Here is a 14,506-nt window from a genome sequence, read left to right on the forward strand (position 1 = left end):
AAACATACATAATCCATAGCACATCACTGCTGGTGTGAGGTTCTGTATGATCTTGCTGTAGAAGGACACGACCCCCGGCATGGGCAGCCCCAGCTCAGTCACTACGGAGGAGTCTTTCTTCAAGCACATAGGGTCTTCAAAGGGTCCGCACCCAGTGCTTTTAGACATGCTGACCCTCAGGCTTTGTCAAAGTTCTGTGTTTGAATTCAGAAACTTCACCTTAATAATCTCATGGCACTGGACATACAGCCTTATACTCATGGGTCTAGGGAATGACTTTTCTATTTTATGACCCCATTTTGTAAGAGTTAGACTTTATTTTGAAAATGCTTATTAAATCAGTTAAAAATGCCACAAGCAAGTCCCATCCTCTTGTAAAAGGTAGAACTTGAGACATCAAGCCATTTTTCTGATTCGCATGCAGTAATGCCTTTGTATAGGAAATGTGTCCTGATAAGAAAATTGCTGACAAATGCTTATGTTCATTGATAAGCAGTGTTGTATAGAACCTGCAATTCATTGCCTTTTTTTCTTCCCACCAAAGGACTCTGGCAAAGTTAATATTAAAGCACACACATACACACACAAACTTGTAAGACAGAGATTATTCATTATTAATAAAACCTGAACAACCAACAGTCCACATGTTAACCTTTTCGTAAAAAGCAAAGGTTTCAACATGCACATTTATGAACAGTAAGTGCTTTGATTTTTGGCAAATATTATAGAAGACATGAGAACAGAAGAGAAAGAATCAGAATAACAGGAATATAGAGACAAAAACACAGAGTTTTAGTGAGTCATCTTCTTTTGCAATAAATGCTGACATTTTTCTAAGTTGATATTTTGACTGAGACGTTATCATAAACAACTTTCTTGCATTGAACGATTTATAATCTAATGCAGCAAACTGGCTGGTTATCTATCTCTTTAAAGACAGTAGAGCTCAACAATATTAGAACTGGCTTTTTAAAGGCATTAAGAAATTAGATCTTCATTGTCATTAGTATAGAAATGAGAATCTCTTTTCGTTCACAAATTTAGATAGGTTGACACTCAGAGAGTACCAACAGTAGCCTGAATGTAGCCAGATGTTGAATTACAGTGCAAGAACTGTGAGCTAGGTTTTATCTCCCTGGAAACTCTGTGGTTCAATGTAAGTGGATAGCATTCATTTAATTAGATAGTCATGGGAAGTAAAAGGAGTTTCTGCATAAGCATGTATGCTGTCTCAAGAGTCCACATGAAAGTAGGGTTCTTCTGGCTTGCCAGGGAAAGGTCTCCTGACCTAGAAGTTCAAAGTGAATATCATGTGGACTTTAGAGCAACTGGTAACCAACAGCTTTAAGCACTGTGATTATCACTGAGGATAAATGATGGGTCAATGGAAAAATGGCTAAGTGCTTTTGTATTTTTATTTCATGTTGTGCATGTTAGAGTCTGTTCTGCTTTTAATTGCTTAAATGTTTTGCCCCTGGGGTTAATTCCATAAGAGTAATTTCCCACATTTTCCTATTTCACAATGGATTCTGAAATACCTTTTTTCTTAGAAATATACAATGTATTTCACTCATAATCTTTTCTCCTAGCTTATTTAGAAACACTCTCAAAACCATGAAAGTTAACTTTTCATGGAAAAATGTTGGCCACCATGCATTCAGCTATCCCACCCACAGGACAAAATAATAGAAACATAGTATTAAGAATAAAGGGCCTCCAAGGTGGCTCAGTGGTAAAAAAAAAAATCCACCCACCAATGCAGGAGATACAGGGCTAAATGGCAACTTGCCCCAATATTCTTGCCTGGGAAAGCCCATGAACAGAGGAGTCTGGTAGACTACTGTCCATGGGGTTGCAAAGAGTCAGACATGACCGAGCAACTGAGCACACACACATTAAGAATAAAAAAGGTAAATGTAAAAAAAATCCCAAATCCAGGAACTCTGTGCAACATGCAGCTGATTGTTACCTTACTGATGAGGGATCTCCCATTTTCATCATGGCTCATGTGAGCCATCTGAGAAATGGTCTGTGTTAGTTATTTACTGGCTCAGAGCTTCCTTCTAGCAAAACATGACAAAGAATGATGACCTGTCTGGATTCTACAAAATTTTCTGGCTCAAAACATTTAACTGCATATTGATTGATGTGGCAGTTACATTCCTCTTCCCCCATAAGATACAGGCATTTAAATAGACACTAGTACAGAGTCACCTTTTCATTTTAAGAGTGAATTCAAAGCAGCTCTTGAACGGTCACACTTTGTCCTTTTTTTGGCCATGGTGTGGACTCCGGCTGAGATGCTGAGCTGAAGGAGCAATAGAAGCAAACAGGGCAATTCTACGACTGCTTAAAAATGAGTGCAGTAATTCCTAGCTGATGACTTTCTACAAACATAACTAATCTAATGTTTTGCTTCCCATGCAATGGTGGTTACAGTGTTAACTGTTAAGGCCTTATTGAAAGTTCATTGTTATGTGTCTCAGCCGAGCTGATAAATTATCAGCCACCTCACTCCCTAGTTTTTTTCAGTGAGGCTGAGGAGGCCCTGACTCCAGTGATCTCCAACCCCAGCTTCTATTTTTTACAGAGACTTGGGCCTCAGGGTGGGAGGGTAGAAGGCAGAGGATTTGAGTGAAAAAAGAACAAAGAAACATAGTGTTACAACATTAATATTATGCCTTATATCCTTGTAAAGAATCTGCCTGCAATATGGGGGAGTTGGGTTCCATCCTTGGGTGGGGAAGATCCCCTGGAAGAGGGCATGGCAACCCACTCCAGTATTCTTGCCTGGAGAATCCCATGGACAAGGGAAACTGGTGGGCTACAGTCCATGGGGTTGCAAAGAGTCCGACAAGGCTGAGCGATAGACATTTTCACTTTCCCTTGTGCCCCTGAGTCGGGGGAGTGAACCTCATGAAAACAAGTCATCTCCTGGCTTGGCAGAGGTACTGTCTGTGCTTCTTTAAAGGAGTCCAGAGAAAGGAGTGGGGACAAGATGTGGAGTCAAGATCCAGAAGTTCTCAGTCCCCGCTTGTTTCCCCAAAGGAGAGAGAAGAAAACGTGGACCCTGCTGGCTGTATCTGGAGCAGGACAGCCTGGATCCAGCCCAGCCTGGATCCACACCCCACTGCCCCAGCAAAGCCATCCCCCGCCTTCCAGTCTCACTTGCGCATGTTATTACAGCTCATACATTTCCGCAGATTTGAGCCTCTAATCATGGTATAGAACTTCTTCATTGATGGGCAATTTTCAGGGCAAGAAAATTACTACAAATCCATTCCGAGGAAATTCTCCCCACTCTGCCTCATTATTCCTCATCATATTCTTCGGCACCCTCACCCGTCTCCCTTGCCAGTGTTCACGCCCAGCTGATACTTGTCGACATTTATTCTGTCTTTCCCTGGTCATCACTTAGAAGGGTTATTCATATTGCATTCCCTTAACGCGTCTTCATAAATCAATGCAAACAGCCCCTTCATCATTTTCATTGCTTTTCCCTAAACTGCCGTCAGGTTTTTCCATGTCTTGCACACACAATTAGGAATCCAAAGGCCACATGAATACTCTAATAGATGAGCATGCCGGGTTCTCTGGGAAGCTGCTTCCTCAAGCACGGATCAAGTTGATGGTTTTAATGGTTACAGTTTTAAATTTCATGAACCCCCTAAAAACTATCTATCCTTCTGCCACAGTCTTCATTCCCACAATCACACGGTTGGTTAGACAGGCAAGAGCATTTATTCCCAGTTTAGAGATAAAAGTGCTCAAGTATCCACCAATAGTAGGGTATGGTGGCAGATGTTTCTGCAGGAGACAATTTCTATGAAGCTTAAATTTATTTCAGTTTATCAAAAATATATACATTAGACCTTTTAGTCAATTGAATCATTTGAAGATATCTAGATAAATTTAACAGAACCAAAAGATTATGAAAATGACATGTTTTTATATTACTTTCTTGGAGCCTATACTCTCTGTGATAAAAGTGGTATAAAGCCAGATAAAAGTGAGAATAATTCTAATTCCAAGAGTCTGCCTCAGGCTTCTCACCATTTCCTGACAGGCACAATCCCTTTATTCTGAACCTCACCTTATCCCTTAAAGGGCTTGTCCACACCTGCTGTAGAATGTTTGTCTCTCAAAATTCATAGGTTAAACCTAACCCCCAGTGTGATGGTATTAATAGGTAAGGCCTTTGAGGGGGTGATGAGGTCATGAGGATGGGGCCCCCATGAATGGGATTACTTGTTTTATAGAAGAGACCTCAGAGAGCTCCCTCGCCCCTTTGTTCAGGTGAGCACACAGTGAGAAGACGACTATCTGCAACTTTGAAGAGGACCTTCAGCAGAACCCGGCCATGCTGGTGCCCTGATCTAGGGCTCCCAGCCTGCAGAACTGCTAGCAATAAATGTCTGCTGTCTATAAGCACCCGGTGTGTGAGCATCACCACACCATTCCCATTCACACACACAAACACGCACACAACCTGAGACACATCTCACCTCCTTTAAATTGAGCAACCCCATTCAGGTGGCTTTGGGCAGCACTGGAGCACAGGAAACCAACCCCTCATTCAAAGGGAGGAGACTTGGGTCTGAGTCTCAGCTCTGCCACTCACAGCGCCAACATGTATACATGTGTGCTAAGTTATGTCTGACCCTTTGCAACCCCATGGCCTGTGGCCCACTACCCTTCTCTGTCCGTGGGATTTCCCAGGCAAGAATACTGGAGTGGGGTTGCCGTTTCCTCCTCCAAGGGATCTTCCCAACCCAGGGTTTGAACCCCTGTCTCCTTCAACTCTTGTGGGTGGATTCTTTACCACTGAGTCATGTGGGTCCCATAGTGCCAAGACTCATTCTTAAACATGCTAGTCGATCAGAGATTTTATCAACCCAGGGTTTTGATTTACTTCCAAATCCTGAACTGTGGAGGGAGCCCACCAGCCCAGACACAGAAATGACAGGCACGTCAGGGACCCCCTGAAATTTGCCCCAGCAATGTGAGCAATATGGTATTATTGAACAGATCCAAACATCCTTACTCTTCTTACTCGGAAAACGATCTTCAGCTGTGTCTATGTATCCAAACAGACAACATTTACCTTCTCCTTAACAATAAGGTCAGGGTGTCCTCAGTTAAAGATACTGACCAGTTCCTGGACATTCTGATGAACCTTTGGGCTCAGATTGGACAGGTCCTGGCTGGTCAAAAGAGGAAGTTAAAAAAAAAATGAAAGCCTTGTGTTTATTTACCTTGAATAATACTGGTGGCTATTGTTCTTCTAAACAATGATAGAAATACCTCTTGCAGTGAGAAAAAATATTTTTCACATATTTGTGGAGCAGGGGGAATAAAAAGCCAACTTATTTTACATTTTCAGTCAGAAGTAGCACAAGCATATTTTAATTCCTCTGGGATGAAATGGTTTCATGCTAATATTTAAATACTAAATTTATCTACTGAGAATTTAGCTAAATATAGTTACTCTATACAAATAACCCTTCAAAATGGGGACCTAAAACTCCCTCTAGCGAAATTTAGTTTTTTGAAATGTCTCAAATTTTGAATTGTTAATTCACAGTTTACACATTGAAAATTCCACAGTGATAGTTTGACAAATTAATTTATGTAAGTTAAAATTCAATTTTATTTTCTCTTTTGTTGTTGTTGCTTAATTGCTAAGTGGTGTCCAACTCTCTGCAACCACGTGGACTGTAGCCTGCTAGGTTCCTCTGTCCATGGAATTCTCCATGCAAGAATACTGGAGTGGATAGCCATTCCCTTCTGCAGGGATCTTCCCAACCCAGGGACCAAACCCAGGTATCCTGCATTTCAGTCAGATTCTTTTTGTGATGACAGCTTCTTTTTATTTTTTATTTTAATTTTAATTTTTACTTTATTTTACTTTACAATACTGTATTGGTTTTGCCATACATTGACATGAATCCACCACGGGTGTATATGCGATCCCAAACATGAACCCCTCTCCCACCTCCCTCCCCACAACATCCCCCTGGGTCATCCCCGACAGTCAGATTCTTTACCAAGTGAGCCAACATAGAAGCCCTGTTCTCTCTTTAGGAAAATACAAATGGTAATTTAAAAACTTTTTTATTTAAAAGGTGTGTGTATTTTTCTGTATGTGTGTGTGTGTGTGTGTGTGTGTGTGTGTGTGCTCTTATGACAAATCTAGACAGCATATTAAAAAGTAGAGACATCACTTTGTTGACGAAAGTCAGTATAATTAAAGCTATGGTTTTTTTCAGTAGTCATGTATGGATCTGAGAGTTGGACTGTAAAGATGGCTGAGCGCTGAAGAATTGATGCTTTCCAACTGTGTTGCTGGAGAAGCCTCTTGAGAGTCCTTTGGACTGTCAGGAGATCAAACCAGTCAATCCTAAAGGAAATAAAACCTGAATATTCACTGAAAGGACTGATGCTGAAGCTGAAGCTCTAGTCCTTTGGCCACCTGATGTGAAGAGCTGACTCACTGGAAAAGACCCTGATGCTGGGAAAGATTGAAGGCAAAAAGAGAAGGATGAGATGGCTAGATAGCATCACTGGCTCTATGGGCATGAATTTGAGCAAACTCCTGGAGATAGTGAAGGACAGAGGAGACTGGCATGCTGCAGTCCATGGGTTCACTAAGAGAGACAACTTAGTTACTGAACAAAAAGTGGTAACAGTAGATGGATTTCTCTTACATGCATAGAACTTGAGTGTAGCAGAAACTGAAAGCATTAATACTTGAGCTACATTTCTTAAACATTATTGAAAATTCAATTTTCTGATCTAGTTTCCTAATCAAATTTCTATTTCTGAAAATTAAATTTTGTTGTTATTCTGGTTCCATAGGTTTCTACTGGCATTCTCCGTAGACTGCATACAATATGAGTGAGTTTATAATGCCTCATACAATTTATGCCTCCTGCATTTGATCCTGCATCCCTGTCCCAAGATATCCAGTTGGCAAATCCCTCATCTCTTCAAGGCTTTGCTCAAATTTCACCTTCTCAATGAGACCATTCCCTTCAACACCATCACTACCATAGAGATACTAATGTCTATACCACATTTTACTAGCTTTTCTTTAACTTCTAACATAGTACATAATTTACTCATTTTCATATTTATTATTTATCAGCTGTCTCCCTCAGCTAGATATTTGTATTTTGTTTTATGATAAATACAGACACTGGAGCAGTGCTTTGTGCATAACTGGTGCTTAATAAATATTGATTAAGCAAATGATAAATGGTTTCTTTTCAAAGATGTCTACAATTATATCTAAAATATAACTATTTTTTAAACATGTATTCTCCCCTACTAATTTATTCCAAACATTCCCTGAAAATCATACCAACTTTTGAAATTTCAATCAGGCCACACTAATGGATTAACTTTAAAAAATGTGAACTATGTAACTATAAGCATGCACCAGCCCTCCTAGTTGGTTTCTTCAATCAGTACCTTCTCACTCATTAGGTTTGGAACTTCAAGTTCAAGCTGAAGGAGGCTTCTCTTTTGTATGGCTGTGTAGAAAGTTGCAAATATTTGCTTTTTAAACACTTATTGACTAAAGGAACAAGAGTAATCACAACAAAAAACTTGCAAAATAAACTGTAATGGTTGTTCCATGTCTTATTAGAGAGTACCTAATCCAGCCTATATTGGCCAGCTTGGGTGTCCATCACAGAATACTACAGACTGGATGCTTTAAAGCAACAGAAATTTATTTCTTACAATCCTGGAAGCTAAGTCCAAGACAAGTTGGGGACACTAATCCTATTATGAGGGCCCCACTTGAGTAATCTCACTTAAGTCCTCCTAAAGCCCCCATCTGGAGAAGGCAATGGTAACCCACTCCAGTACTCTTGCCTGGAAAATCCCATGGACGGAGGAGCCTGGTAGGCTGCAGTCCATGGGGTCACTAAGAGTCGGGCATGACTGAGCGACTTCACTTTCACTTTTCACTTTCATGCATTGAAGAGGGAAATGGCAACCTACTCCAGTGTTCTTGCCTGGAGAATCCCAGGGACAGAGGAGCCTAGTGGGCTGCTGTCTATGGGATCGCACAGAGTCAGACATGACTGAAGCAACTTAGCAGCAGCAGCAGCAGCAGCATCAACAGCAGCAAAGCCCCCATCACATTGAGGGTTAGGAGGAAAACATATGAATTTTAGGAGGATACAAACATTCAGTTCATAATGCAGTCTAATGTTTCTTTTAACATCTGCTTTTTTGAGGGCTTCATTAAGCAATATATACTTAAGCAATATATACTATTGGTGAAGAAGCTGAGGTCCACCAGGCAGTCAGAGAAACTGAGATGAAGTCTGAACTCTGTACCCCAAATTACTGATTTTGCAGTTTTGTTTTCAAGTAGGAAAATTGGACATAAGCTTCAGGTAACCAAGGCATTACCATGTATCTTATAAGCTCATGTATCTTGGACTCCTGCTTTGTACGTAGATCACTTGTCTACGGCTCCGGTTAACATTCTCACCATCCTTTCCGACACTAACACATGGTCATGAATAATTTATTTCTCCCACACTGGGCTCCATCAACGTCACTATTCTGAACCAGAGAAAGCAAGGTCCTCACAGACACCTAAACTGAGAGTGCTTCTAAGGGTCATCTAGCTAAACCCATTGAATGAATAAGATAATAATTTTCACCACACTTGTGCAAACTGTTTCTAATGGTTTCAGTTATAGGGTGGCTGAGAGACTTGACGCTAGTGCTAATAAAGAATAGTTCAGTTCAGTTCAGTTCAGCCTCTCAGTCGTGTCCGACTCTACGGGACCCCATGAACTGCAGCACACCAGGCCTCTCTGTGCGTCACCAACTGCCAGAGTCTACCAAACCCATGTCCATTGAGTCAGTGATGCCATCAAACCATCTCATCCTCTGTTATCCTTTTCTCTTGCCCTCAACCTTTCCCAGCATTAAGGTCTTTTCAAAAGCGGCAGCTCTTTGCATCAGGTGGCCAAAGTATTGAAGTTTCAGCTTCAACATCAGTCCTTCTAAAGAACACCAGGACTGATCTCCTTTAGGATGGACTGGTTGGATCTCCTTGCAGTCAAAGGGACTCTCAAGTGTCTTCTCCAACACCATAGTTCAAAAGCATCAATTCTTCAGTGCTCAGCTTTCTTGACAGTCCAACTCTCACATCCATACATAACTGCTGGAAAAACCATAGCCTTGACTAGATGGACCTTTGTTGGCAAAGTAATGTCTCTGCTTTTCAATATGCTATCTAGGTTAGTCATAACTTTCCTTCCAAGGAGTAAGCGATCTTTTAATTTCATGACTGCAATCACCATCTGCAGTGATTCTGGAGCCCCCCAAAATAAAGTCTGACACTGTTTCCCCTCTATTTGCCATGAAGTGATGGGACTGGATACCATGATCTTATTTTCTGAATGTTGAGCTTTAAGCCAACTTTTTCACTCTCCTCTTTCACTTTCATCAAGAGGCTCTTTAGTTCTTCACTTTCTGCCATAAGGGAGGTATCATCTGCACATCTGAGGTTATTAATATTTCTCCTGGCAATCTTATTTCCAGCTTGTGCTTCCTCCAGCCCAGCATTTCTCATGATGTACTCTGCATATAAGTTAAATAAGCAGGGTGACAATATACAGCCTTGATGTACTCCTTTTCCTATTTGGAACCAGTCTGTTGTTTCATGTCCAGTTCTAATTGTTACTTCCTGACCTGTATACAGGTTTCTCAAGAAGCAGGTCAGGTGGTCTGGTATTCCCATCTCTTTCAGAATTTTCAACAGTTTATTGTGATCCACACAGTTAAAGGCTTTGGCATAGTCAAGAAGAGAAATTTACTAAAAAAAAAAAAAAAAAAAATGCAAAAAAAACATTGCTTCCTTTGCTTTGTTGATATGAAGTAAAGACGAGGTTGGCAAGGTTTCTGTACCTCTTCCTGCCTTGAACACAGAAGTGATGTGTTACATATGAAAAGTGTCACAGCTCTGATGGGACTGGGAAGCAGTGACATCCGGGGAAGCTGAGGGTTTCACCAAGGTGTTGGATTTCATGTTGTTGAGCTTCTGGATCAATGGGGACCTTGCATCCTCTGGGCTTCTTGGGAGCTGTTCTTAGGAACGAATTTATTCCTAGCAGAGACAGTTCTTTATTCAGATCTAAAACAGTATAAGGAAAAAGCTGGTGCAATTGAAAACCTTCTTAGTAACCTTGTTTGCAAAGAATATTAGTCTATGTCTGACGCAGGATACAGCATGCTTGGGGCTGGTGCATGGGGATGACCCACAGAGATGTTATGGGGAGGGAGGTGAGAGGGGGGTTCATGTTTGGGAACACATGTAAGAATTAAAGATTTTAAAATTAAATTAAAAAAATAATAAAAAAAACAAAAACAAAAACAAAGAAATATGTAAAAAAAAGAAGTCAAATGATACTCAGAAGTGGCTGCTGGGGAAAGAAAGATAATCAAATACAAAAGGACAGTAGGGAAATTTTAATAGACACAGTGGCAACCTATTTTTAATATTTCTGTCACATCTGAAGTGATTTATCATTTGTTGGCAAAGCAAGGCTGAGGTTTATCACAAAGTTAATGCACATATGAATCATTAATTATTAGCAGAGATCAATTCTCTATAAAAACTTCTTCTGCTTCCCTAAATGAGCATGTCCATCCTGATCCTATGTAGCCCTCCTTTTTCCTGACCTGATATTTAAAGGAACAGTTAACCTTAAAGGTGTGTGAGAGCTCTGTGTTATGTTCTGAATTATGGTCAAGAGGGCGCAGCCGCAAAGTTGTTAGAATGGCTGTGATTCATTGGAAGTCGTTTTATTGGAGAAATTATGGGTGGAAATCTCTGGGAGGGAATAGTTCAGGTTGCCGTCAAAGCAACTTTCTGAAACTATGATTGAAAGGCAGGATCAAGGTCAGAGTGACAAGTTGACCCCATGTTTTACAGCACAAACTCCAAAGAGGACCCAAGCCATTAAAACAGCAAGTGATGAGAGTGGGTGCATTCCTTCTGGCCTGGGACAAATACAAGTTTCAAAATGCCTCCCCTGTAGATTTCCTATGTTCCAGCTTCCTTAATATTGACAGTCTGGTCTATGTAAAGACACATAAATTCAATAAGTGAAATACAGAGGGAGATTTTTCATGTTAACCCAGACCATTTTGATTGTCGAATATCTTGACACTGGCAGCTCAAACTAGTTACTCTGATGCCCCTTTAGAACCTTGACTGTCTCATTGGTAAGAGCAAGATTCATTTATTATTATTATTTTTTTTTTTAAATAAAATTTTTTTTAATCTTATAGTGCAGTACCTTGAGAAGTACAGAGGTACAGTACAACAGCTGGCATACAGGGGCTGGCACACATGGCTTCTTAGAAAGTTCGCAATTTGAAGGTTTGTGTGTAGGGGACTTACTATATTGCAGATTTGATTTTTTTTTTTTTTTTTTGTATTTTTTTTTTTTTATTAAATTATTTTTGAAGTGGCAGGGGGAGTGGAGCCAAAACTACCCTTGATAAATAATGCAATGTATTTAAGTGATACTTCAGTAAATATTTGAAGGGAGGGTTTTAAAAATTATTTGTAAAAGGTTACTTAGGACTTCTCTCATGGTCCAGTGGAATTTGCCTGCCAATGCAGGGGACACATGTTTGATCCCTGGTCTGGGAAGATCCCACATGACACGGGGCAACTAAACCTGTGCTCCGCAACTGCTGAAGCCCATGAACCGAGAGCCTGTGATCTGTACCAAGAGAAGTCATCACAGTGAGAGGCCTGCACAGCACACCTAGAGTAGCTCCCACGTGACATAACTAGTGAAAGCCCGAGCACAGAGAGAAAGACCCAGCACAGCCAAAAATAAAATATAATGGATAAATTAATTAAAAAATTTTAAAATGTTGCTAAATGCTCAGGCCAAAGGCTATCACCTTTACTTGACTTTGTCAACCGAGCAGAAAAGTAAAATATTGATATTCTACTGACAGAGACAGAGAAACAGATAGATGAAAGAGAAAAAGAAAAAGGGGGAGGGATGGAGAGGGGGAAGAGGACAGGACAAGGACGGGGAGAGAGTGACTGGCTAAGGCAGATACTGAAGAAGGCTAAAAATAAATATATATTATATATCAATGTGTAGGAAGATACACACATATATGTATAAATGATGAAATTATTAAATGTGTTCAACACCAATAAAAATCATAAAAAATACAGCTCCTTGTCAATATCACATCATCACTTTCTTTAGAAAAATGGGGTATTGCCTACAAAGCAAAAGCACAAAGTTTAAATTTTTTAATTGTCTTGAACACTTTTATTTCCTGTCAGGATACTGACATGGTATCCTTGAATATAATTTATTAAAAATTCCATTCCTGGAGCTATTCAATGATTTATAGAGATGCATGATGGAATGCTACATTTGATGATACACTGAGCAATTTCTTCCCAGGGCAGATACTTAATTATTAAAATATGCATCTTGGCCTAGAAGTTTACTAGGCAAAATATATCATAATCAATGATCCAGCTAGATTATCTGATATACTTTCTAATTCTAACACTCTAAACTCCATTCCACGATTTCAAATACTTCTTTTGTTTTTAGATAGACCTTGAGACTTGATCTTTGTTCTTCCATGGAGTAGGCATTCATGCATCCCAGGCTAGAAGTCAGAGGGGACCGAGAGGAATAAGTTTTGAGGCACTAAGTTACCTCTAACAAAATGTGTATCTTTCCATTTCCTTGCACTCTCCATTTGGATTATCTTATGATAAAGCATGCAATAAACACATCATCCATGTCCAAACAGTGGTCCAGGGAGTGTCTATAAAAACTGATATAAAAGACCCCAAAGAAATATTAAATAAATTATTCATGCATGAATTATAGGAATAATTACTAATACCTGTATTTTTAAGGTCCTCAATTCTTTATTAAAATGAAAAGCTCACTTAACCCAGAAGTGATTTTTTTTTTTCAAACACACCAATAACATTTTTATTCATTCATTCCCTCTTAGAATCTGCATGCTTGTCTCACAGCACCTTTGGAGTGTTCTAGGAAACTGCTCAAACTTTTCAGATTACAAGATTCATTGAAAGTCATGGTGTGATCACCTAGGAGCTGGTGTGTACAGATGAAGGGGCCTCAGGGTGTATATGGAAAAACAGAGAAAAAAATTGTAGCAACTGAGGACTTTCACTTTCAGCCAATATGGAGTAACAAGGATTAGAAAAGCCCTCCCTCTTGAAACAGTTTTTAAAATAGATAAAACATGAGAAAAAACAGTTTTTAAGAACTGGGCTGTGGGCATTGTGGTGGAGTGATACTTGAAGAAAGGAAGCAGATGAGGCCGGTGCCCAGATGTCCGCACTGTCTGGAGACAGTTTCCAGACCCAGACCGAAGCTCAGAGATGAGAAGGCGTGGGGGAGAGGGGGATGGGACCTATGACCGGAGTTAAGAATTGAAATCTGGAGAGGCCGAGGCAGATGAAGTACACAGGACTGAGTGCCATGGGACAGGTGGACAGACAGATAGCTCTGGCGCTTTGCAGAGGGTGCATCCTGGACTTCCGCTGAGTACAGATCACCAGTGCGTGCCTGTGAGGAAAGGATGCATGGCTGGGCAAAGAGCCACCTGCAAGATTCAGAAAATGCAATCTCAGAAGCCACACTCAACCAGAAATATTTCCTGTTCTCCAAACCCAGGGTGGAAAATCTTATCATTCACAGAGCATGGGGAGAGTAATTAGCAGGGTTTTCCCTCAAGTAGTGGGGAAATTAGACCTAGAAATGAGTTACACTGGCCCCACCTGTGCTGTGCTTTGCTATGCTGTGCATAGTCGTTCAGTTATGGCCAACTCTTTGCGACCCCATGGACTGTAGCCCCCCAGGCTCCTCTGTCCATGGAATTCTCCAGGCAAGAATACTGGAGTGAGTTGCCATGCCCTCCTCCAGGGGATCTTCCCAACTCAGGGATTGAACCAGGGTCTCCTGCGTTGCAGGTGGATTCTTTACAAGCTGAGCTACCTGGGAAGCCCAGTCCCACCTAAAAAAGATCAAAAGTGAGATTCCAAAGATTGAACTGTGACCAGTAATAAAAACACAACTCAGGGAACAGTTCAAGAATATTTACAGGAATACAGAAATTATTCATGATCAAGTTATTACTGATGAAAAGATGGCTGAAATGGTTTAAGTTTCAAGCAAAGTCTATTTCGGAGGAAAGAATATTCTCAGGAAGAAAGACCATCATTTAATAATAAAGAATGGTTCAGTGCAACATCAGTCTGGCTACATCAACTCATCAATAAAGGTTAAATAAATAGTAAATAAGCTTAACGAAGGTGGAAGCTTTCTCTACCGTTCTGCACGCTCTCTGAAGAGCAGTACTGGGCATGCATTTGTGTCCTGGAAGCCCACTGTAATATTCTTTCCTTCATTCTGTTCAGTCTTGTAGATTGTGACTCATCGTGTAT

Source organism: Capricornis sumatraensis, chromosome 15 (assembly GCF_032405125.1).
Source record: "Capricornis sumatraensis isolate serow.1 chromosome 15, serow.2, whole genome shotgun sequence".
NCBI classification, from domain to species: Eukaryota; Metazoa; Chordata; class Mammalia; order Artiodactyla; family Bovidae; genus Capricornis; species Capricornis sumatraensis.